This window comes from Mastomys coucha, unplaced genomic scaffold, assembly GCF_008632895.1.
Source record: "Mastomys coucha isolate ucsf_1 unplaced genomic scaffold, UCSF_Mcou_1 pScaffold8, whole genome shotgun sequence".
In the NCBI taxonomy this organism is placed as follows: domain Eukaryota; kingdom Metazoa; phylum Chordata; class Mammalia; order Rodentia; family Muridae; genus Mastomys; species Mastomys coucha.
In genome coordinates this window covers 79953670-79962932 of record NW_022196914.1, presented here as the reverse complement: position 1 = coordinate 79962932, position 9263 = coordinate 79953670, and the positions used below count along the sequence as shown (strand labels likewise).

Genomic DNA, 9263 nt, shown 5'->3' with positions numbered 1-9263 from the left:
ACTCTGAATCTGAAAACACATCTAGACTCTTCATTACTTTTCTTTAAACAATAGCCAGAACCAGAATCAAAGATCAAGTGAAGGCAAAGTTTGGCTTGGTTTTGTTTTGGAGGGTTTTTTTCTTGTGAGGGGATTTTCTGTGATTTTTCCCCCTTTTTTCTTTCCCTCCTTCCCTTCCTTTCTCCTTTCTTTCTTCCCTTCTTTCTTCCTTTCTTCCCTTCTTTTCTTCTTCTTCTTTTACAAATGTAAATAAGACATTAAAAAAAAATCTAGTTTAACAGAAGTCTTTCACAGTGTTCTAGACATTTACAGGCTGTGTCACAATTTAAAGTCCAAGAGTAAAAATGGAAATTTAGAACTGTTTGGTAGTCACATGTCCAAAGAACCAAGTTCTGGAAACAGTTAAGACTTGAAGTTTTCTGAGCCATGGTTTTTGACAAAGCATAAAGAACACTTGGGTTGGTTATGACTTGTTAACGTATATGTTCTATTAAAATGTTCTAAAACTCAGTGGTAAGCATTGTTGGTTAAGCACTTTACATGCCCTTCATCAAAGGAAGTATACTCTGTGGTAGCGCCCTACTCTGACAGGAAAATGAAACCTGCTAAGATATGATAATAAAGTTCAGTATTATAAATTCACCCTTTTGCGTTTGCCCTTTGTTCTGTGGCAGAAACTGCATAAGACCTATGCTGTTAATAAGGCAAGCACTAATTATGTGAGATTTGTTGTAAAAGCCATTCCAGGTGCTAACCTGATCTCGAAAACTTGGTACACACACACACACACACACACACACACACAAACACAAACACAAACACAGAGCGGGAGTGGGGTGTGATGGTTAAATATCTCAATCACTTAAAATTGGTAATATACTGTAATGATAACATTTTGGTCACCTTGGGTTAAATAAATATATGATTGACAATTTTTTCTTAGTGTAGTTACCTCAAACTGTAACAATATGCCTGTAGCTCCTGTTTGTGACTCCCATGTGTTCTAAACACAGGAAAAAGAATGGGAAAATACAGACTGTCCCCAAAGGGTATGTAATCAAGGGTAGAAGTTGGGGGGAAGGGAGAGAACAGGACAGAGGGCTGGGTTTCGTTCAACTACACAAAGGCAAAAGGTAAACGATGACTTTTTCTGTAAGAAATCTGAGCTTTCTGGTTTCTCCCTCAGGTAACGTGTAGGAAGGAGTAGAGTCAGAGCCTTCAGGTTCAGCAATGAAAGGTGTTTCTGTCTGCTCTGCTTTAAGAATGTAAGTGTGTCAGTTAAATGTTTAATTTTATGTTGGGGCTTCTTCTTGAGCCATCTCCTTGGTAAGATGGCCTCTACGGAGCTTTCTGTTGCTATTTCATTAGAGGGGTTCAGTCTCCATTTGTGTATTGGCTCTTCATCCTAATTCGTGGAATACTAAGACTCACTATATCTATTGTTTGCCACCCTACTTAGTAATCTACCTTCAGCTGCTCCACAATGGCACTCAATCACACTTTCACTTTTTGTTTTGTTTTGTTTCATTTGCAACAAAACCCTTCAAGCTGACCAACTAGAATTTCAGCTCAGGGTTTCCCAAAGAGCTTCTAAAGTCAATCCTTTCTACATTACCCAACGTGAGGGAGCTGTAGGCCCTCTTACTGCCTGATGGCCCAATAGTTTTTCAGGCTTATTGTTAAGCTCCAAAGTAGGCACAAAGTTCCATGGGAGATAATCTTCCTTCCACATGCCCTGGGAGAATTCTTAATGGAGAAGTGAACTGAAAACTTGATCCCCTGCGCATACCCACTAACAACTCAGTCTTGTCTCTGAGACTGCTTCTCTCTAGAGTGTTAGAACTTGTCCTTACTTACACTGTCCTTGAGAGCCTTGCAACCTTAGAAGCGTGCATGAAAGGTGGTTTTCAAATAGTGCAGTCTCAATGACCATATAGCTCAACTGCTTCTCAAAGAAGGATGCCCAGAGGACAATAGAAGTTCAAAGGAAGAGTATTTGACCCAGCTGGGTAGCTAAGGCTTTCCGGAACAGATGGTACTCATTATCTATCACATTCATAAATCTTTATGGAGGTCTGTTGTTTGTCAAGTTCAAGAGTTTTGTGTGGGAAACAAGAGAGATGGAGTTTCTGACTCTATCCGGGTTAGTGGCTGAAGACAGAACATTACACGAGAAACAGAGTAAACGTGCTGAGCTGTCTTTTAATGATGCTCTGAGGAAAATAACTCATAGTGCTACAACAAAACATGACTGTAAAGTGAGGACATGCAGGAGATGGTTAGGAAAGATCTGTGAAGTGGTGATACTTAAGGTGAGTCATGAGGGATGAGAAGTTGCCAGACTCTATAAAGCCCTAGGGACAGAGAGGTGGCAGGAGAGGGCTCAGCACAGGCTGAGGCCCAGAGCTGCACACACACACACACACACACACACACACACACACACACGCATGCGCGTGTGTGTGTGTGTGTGTGTGTGTGTGTGTGTGTGTGTGTGTGCAACAGCAAACTGAGGCCCATGTGTAATCTGCATTTTGAAAAACTAACAAGTTTCCCACACAGTTGCTAGGGTAGAGGACAGGACAGAGAGGAAGAGAAAGGGATTCATAAATGGCAGAATGTAGGAACTAACATTTAAACCTAGGTAAAGTGGATCAAAGTTGCAATGAATAACAATGAAGGCTCTCCTGTATTGGGTTTGTTGTTGTATTGGCGGTGTTGATAGGACCAGATGTAGTTTTTCCCTGTATATCATTGAGGAGGAGTTCAGTGTTGGGTCCTCCCCACACTGTAGTCTTGACAGTGCTCCATGCTGTCAGCACTATGAAGGGTTTGCTGAGTGCCTGCTGTTCCTAGAGATTATAACAAGTGCCTTACATAAATTGGTTCTCCCATTTAATCCCAGTGACACCCAAACCCATGTTCCTTCCACCATTTTTAAAAACAAGACTATAACTGTAGAGTGTAAGTGGGGATAGTAGCCAGTGAATAAGGGACGGTGGATCACTTCTCATGCGAGGCCTCTAAGCACAGCATTCCTTATCCTGGAGAATCTTATCATGCAGGATAGTGCTTGTGTCCTGGGCTTGGAAGATTTCATTTGCCATATGTCCATCTTTGAGGGACATGCCTTATTAGCCAAGATAATGATTTATAAAATCAGAATGACAGTTTACTGTTTAGAGTACAGAAAGAGACTCAACCAAAGCCTACATGACTCACTTTCTAGGCCTACCTACAAAGAAAGCCAAGTAATGATCAAAATGTTGGCTAGACATCAAATTGAAAAGGGAGTTAGAGATCATTTAAGCTTTTGGCTTGAGATAGCAAAATGCATTCATTTTTTAGTATAAGCATCTTCTCAATGGAGTACAACTATACTAGGGCCATAAAGCTACCAAATTCACTAATACCACTTTAAGGCTAGCTTTACAGTGAATTAAGAGAACATTTGAAGCTCACTGCTAATTTCCTTTCTTCTGAGGACCATATTGAACTTCCCATTGTCAGCATTTATATCTATAATGTCCTTAAAAGATAATCAGTTCGTGACCAGCCATCAGTATATCTAACCTAATTCTCAATATCATTTCTCATTATCAGTCATATTAAAGTCTAATCTTAATGCCTGGGTAACTTTGCCGTCTTCAGAGTGACTTCCTTCTGGCTGTACTCTAGTAGGTGTCAACTTAAAAAGATACACTACTTCCTGTATCATTTTTCTTTCTTGTTGCCATGACAAAATACCCGACAAAGCAGCTTAAGGAAAGAAGGGTTTGTGGGTTTTTTTTGTTTGTTTGTTTGTTTGTTTTTCGAGACAGGGTTTCTCTGTGTAGGCCTGGCTGTCCTGGAACTCACTTTGTAGACCAGGCTGGCCTTGAACTCAGAAATCTGCCTGCCTCTGCCTCCCAAGTGCTGGGACTAAAGGTGTACACCACCACTGCCAGGTGGGTTTGTGTTTTGATCACATCTAAGTGGTAAGTCTATTATGGTGAGGAAGGGGAAGGGTGAAAGGCGGGGAAGGGAGCTCATCACACTATATGTACAGTCAGGAGGCAGAGAATGAACAGACAATGAGACCAGGCTACAAAATCTCGAAGCCCATTCCCAGTGACCCTTTCCTCCAGTAAGGCTGTACCCACTAAAGTCATCAGAGCAGCTACAACAGCACTCAGCTTGGAACTAAGTAAGTGTTCAAACCACAATATTTTCCCTCACTTGTGATCTAAGGAAGGTATACATTAGGACAGTAGCCAACCCTGAATAACTTCACTTTTATGAAGTGTGATTTCAAGTGAGTCCTTCCTCCATTAGTCACAACACAAACACACATGAATGTTAAAGTCTGAAAAATAAGACATTAAATACCTTAAAATAACAAATGTAAGGCAAGAAACTTTCTGTAGAGATCCAGCTGTCCTGACTGTAGCTACTTTGTTCATAAAAGCCCCTTTATCCACCAGGCGAGTCTTGACACACATTCTAGATCCTATAGGATAAACAAAGCCATTCATATACTCAGCAAGCCTTTTAATATTGACTTGCCACTACCCCCTAGGACTATTTCTTCATAGAGATTTGATATTTCCATCGTTTTTGAAAAGTCCCAAGGTATGTTACAGGAAGGTATGACGCACCTTGGCCTATCTTAGCATGTAAACTGTGGTGAATTGAATAGTGATTTGGCTCTTACAGGCTTTATTGGAATGCTTGGTCCCCAGTTGGTAGACTGTTTAAGAAGGATTAGGTGTGGCCTCGTTTGAGACTTATCAATAGGAGTTGGCTTTGAGGGTTCAAAAGCCCATGCCAAGCCAAAATCTTGGCTTTCTCTTTTCTCCCTTTCTCCCTCTCCACCTTCCTCCTCCCTCCTTCCCTCTCTCCCTTCCTTCTCTTTTTCCCTTTCTGCCTGCTGCCTATGGACCAGATACAACCTCTCAGCTACTGCTCCGCCCTAAGTGCCTGCTGCCTTGTCCCCTGCCATGACAGGTATGAACTCACCCTCTGAAACTGTAAGCAAGCCCCACATTAAATGTCTTCTTGATATGGCATCTCTTCCCACCAATATGAAATTAACTAAGATATAAACCCTTCCTCCTGCTTTGGATGTAGGTGTCTTCCTGCTGTGCTCCTGTCCACAGAGCACAAATAATTGGCTTTGGCTGCTTCTTATAATCTCTCTACACCTTCCCCATTTGGCTGCCAATTCTGGTACACTACCTTCTCCCAAAACACCTTCAGAAGACTTTTGAACTAGTAAATGAATCATTTTTATAATCAGCCATTTACTCCCCTTCACACTCTAAAAGAAGGGGTGAAGGGTTAGAGTCCATAGTGACCAAGCCCGCTCAGTCAGTCAACAGGAGTGAGGATTAAAAAGAAAAAAGACAGACAACATTGTAGCATGACCCTCGTCAATTCTGAGACTGAAGGTGGGTTTATTTTTTCCAATCTGCTTTTAAACCATTTTAATTACATGCAGGTATATAAGGGCAAGTAGTGCAATGAGGAATCAAGCAAGACAATAGTCAAGGAACAAGCAAGACAATAAACACAAAGTCCCATGTTTCTAAGGATCACTGTTTCTAAGAATGACCAAGATATCTGAGCCTACTTCTTTGTTCTATCCTAAAATCAGAGTCTTACTTCCTTGTCCTTGGCCAGTGTCAGGACCCTGCCTGAACTTATTTCTTCATCATGCCCAATGTCAGATTCCTGCCAAACAGCCCATTTCTTTGTCCTTGGCCAGTGTCAGATTCCTGCCAGTATGAATGAGAACCCTAGTGGTTCCTACAGGTACCATCCAAAGGTTAGGAGCTAGTGCTTCAGTTTGGCTTCACCATCCTGTGGCATTTGTAGCCGTTTTCCATGGTCCCTGAAAAAGCCATCTGTACTTGCTGGTTTTATGTCAACTTGACACAAGTTAGAGTCATCAGAGAGGAAGGAGTTTCCATTGAGAAAATGCCTGCATAAGACCCAACTGTAAGGCATTTTTAAAATTAGTGATCAGTGGGGGAACGCCGAGCTCAATGTGAGTGGTAGGCTTTGTAAGAAAGCAGGCTGAACAAAGTATGTGAAGTGGCACCCTCCATGGCCTCTGTATCAATTCCTGCCTCCAGGCTCCTGCCCTGTTTGAGTTCCTGTCCTGACTTTCTTCAATAATGAACAGTGCTTTGGAAGTATAAGTTGAATAAACCCTTTCCTCCGCAACTTGGTTCTTGTTCATGGTGTTTCATCACAGCAATAGAAACACCAAGACACCATCTTCTCAACAGTTGCACCCAAAGGCTAGAAGAAGGGTCAAACATCCTTCTGTAAGTCTGCCACACCAACCCCAGTAGAATCTGTGTGACAAGTTCCACAGACTGAGGCGAAAACTTCCAAAGAAGGAGGCCTCCTGAACTGGTTGTGGAACTCTTGGCCAGAGCAAAATATTGAGTGGTAGTTCTCATGGCAATTTATCTGTTTTGTTTTCTCTTATTCCTTTTCTTGTTTACATGTTCTAGGACAAGATCTTAAGCCAGAGACCATCCCTTGAGAATGCTTTACTTTATAAATCATTTACAAAATTATATAATAGTATTATGATAGATAAAAAAAATTCCCAACAATAAATTTTCATGTGGCTGCATGTGTGTCATCAGAAGTGGGCTTTGGTATATGGTAAATAAAGCCTTAAATAAAAAAATTAAAATAGTTTAAATTTATGTGTTGAAGATTTATAAAAAAATCAGGCATTTGATGTTAAACAATAATTGACCATAAAGATTTATTAACTTGCTCTTGGAAGTATGACACCAGCCTTGAATGACTGCCCCACTGAATATATCCTTTCTGAGTTGTTACACTTGGATGATCTCTATCAATCATGATGTTACCTGTTCTGTTTGTGATTCACTGAACACGTCTTTGAGTTGTTACACTTGGATGATTTCTATCAATCATGATTGTTCTGGCTGGTTTTGTGTGTCAACTTGACACAGGCTGGAGTTATCACAGAGAAGGGAGCTTCAGTTGGGGAAGTGCCTCCATGAGATCCAGCTGTGGGGCATTTTCTCAATTAGTAATCAAGGGGGTAGGGCCCCTAGTGGGTGATGCCATCCCTGGGTTGGAAGTCTTGGGTTCTATAAGAGAGCAGAGTGAGCAAGCCAAGGAAAGCATGCCAGTAAGGAACATCCCTCCATGGCCTCTGCATCAGCTCCTGCTTTCTGACCTGCTTGAGTTCCAGTCCTGACTTCACATTGGGCAAAAGTGCATCATGCGCCCTTTCCTGAATATATCACAAGGGTCATGATTAGCTTCAGCTTTTCCTAAAAACACTAAAAATTTTGTTAATGGAGAAGATATAAATGGCTGAATGATAATGGCTTTTACTCTGTAATGTGGATGGTTCCCCAGTAAAGGAGTTCCTCTTACCAGGAACTTTAGCAGCCTGCTTCCTGTGTGTGGAAGACTATGCCTGGAGGCTCCATGGAGGTTGAATAATTAAAGGAGTTTCTGCTAGGAATGACCCCTCTGAAAGCCAATTGGCTGCTGGTTAACTTGAGTTGGTGATCCTATATACTGGTGTATTGGTCAGTACTCTTTTGACTAGAAACTAGTTTTTTAATATTTATTCGTGTATGGGTGCACATGGTATGGTACGCACGTGGAAGTGAGGGGACAACCTCTGGGCTTCAGTTCTCTCCTATGTCATTCATTGCTCCAGGGGCTGAACTTGGGTCTTCGACTTGGCTGAGGTTCTCATGTACAATGGGTGCATGAATCACGAGTATGCTGGAGCAACAGTGATCTTCTTTAACTAGGAACTGAAGGAGAGAAAGAGGAGGGGTCATGTGTACTACTGTGGCCTTCCAGGGTATTTCTCTATTGACCTGAACACCATCCACTGACACCCACCTCTGGAAAGTCACACCACTTCACTGGGAACCAAACCTTTAACACAAAGCCCTGGGGGGAACATTTAAGATGTAACCACACATAGGTACCATTTCCTGTTTCCAGAATGTTTCCCTCTGGTGATTTGTTTTTGTTAAGGAGGGTCCATCCTTGCTTAAAACCCTCATCCATACACACTTCGCACTTAAAAATAAGAGAAAATGGGTTAGTTTCGAGTGGCGTAGGAAGGAATCGGAAAAAGAAATATAAGAAAACGTATGAAGCCGGGCGGTGGTGGCACACGCCTTTAATCCCAGCACTTGGGAGGCAGAGGCAGGCAGATTTCTGAGTTTAAGGCCAGCCTGGTCTACAGAGTGAGTTCCAGGACAGCCAGGGCTACACAGAGAAACCCTGTCTCGAAAAACCAAAAAAAAAAAAAAAAAAAAAAAAAAAAAAGAAAACTGTAATGTTATCTGATAACAGTACTATCAAGCAAATACTAGCATGGACTTATTGTCTCATGACTCTAGATTTACTCTGTGACATTGTTAACTTAAAAAAGGAATTCTGGTGTTTTTCTTTCCGGGAATCAGTTTTACACTTTAGGTCAGTAGTGACAGGTTAGAAAGACATTCCAAGAGAAACAGCTTCCCAGAGGCTCAGAGCAGGCTGGCTGGGATGGTGGCACTTGAGGCCTTTCCTTGCTGAGCCATCTCCCCACCCCTAAGACAGACTCTCATGTTTACTGTCTACCAGTAATCGGCCTCAGATCCACAGTTCTTCTGCCACAGCCTCCCAGGTGCCGAAATTACGTGTCACCACTGCTGGTTCACAGTCGGACACTAACACACGTTACTTAAGGTGCCGTGTTCCTAACCTCCCGGTGTCAGTGTATGGGATAAAATAACATCAGGGGTTGTTTTGATTTGACATGTAACTGAGCACTGAGTTGTAACCATAGAGAGTTCTCACTGTAGCTGACTCTAACTCTGGCTGATTTAAACAGAAAGGAGATTTACTGAAATAATCCTGAGCATCTCAGACAATTTGGAAAAGGCTGGAGAGACATGGAAAGTGATAGGGTGTCTGGTCAGCCGGCAGAGGGTCGGAGGCCTGTCCAGGACGCTGAGGTTTGGTTTGTGTCACCTGTTCTAGATCTTTCAGCTACTGTAAGAAAACATTCCCAGACTGCCTTGCTTCTTTGCCATAGACGCTGAGGTGGGAGCATCTGACGACTGAAGCCATAGTTGTGCTTTTGCTCAGTCTGTGGAGTGACATGAAAGAGAGATTATTTGCTGCTCTGATCTTCTATTTGTGGGAAGAAGAGACCAAAAACCATTCTGTACTGGTGGGGAGGAAGGGTCTCTCTCTCTCTCTCTCTCTCTCTC

General features: G+C 42.2%; 2 long non-coding RNA genes across 9 annotated transcripts in view; one reads left to right on the top strand and one right to left on the bottom strand.

Annotated features, from left to right (window-relative positions):
• Positions 1-9263, top strand: part of LOC116083161 — a 30795-nt gene that overhangs the window by 3981 nt on the left and 17551 nt on the right. For 5 of the 8 annotated variants that reach the window (XR_004115623.1, XR_004115617.1, XR_004115620.1 and 2 more), the window contains one exon: positions 1187-1265. This is a non-coding gene — a long non-coding RNA (uncharacterized LOC116083161). Of the gene's footprint in view, positions 1-1013; positions 1050-1186; positions 1266-9263 lie in introns of all 8 variants that reach the window. The other 3 variants (XR_004115616.1, XR_004115621.1, XR_004115619.1) reach the window with 1 other exon arrangement.
• Positions 7596-9263, bottom strand: part of LOC116083162 — a 3714-nt gene continuing 2046 nt past the window's right edge. Inside the window, exon 2 of the long non-coding RNA XR_004115624.1 lies at positions 7596-7805. This is a non-coding gene — a long non-coding RNA (uncharacterized LOC116083162). The remainder of the gene's footprint in view (positions 7806-9263) is intronic.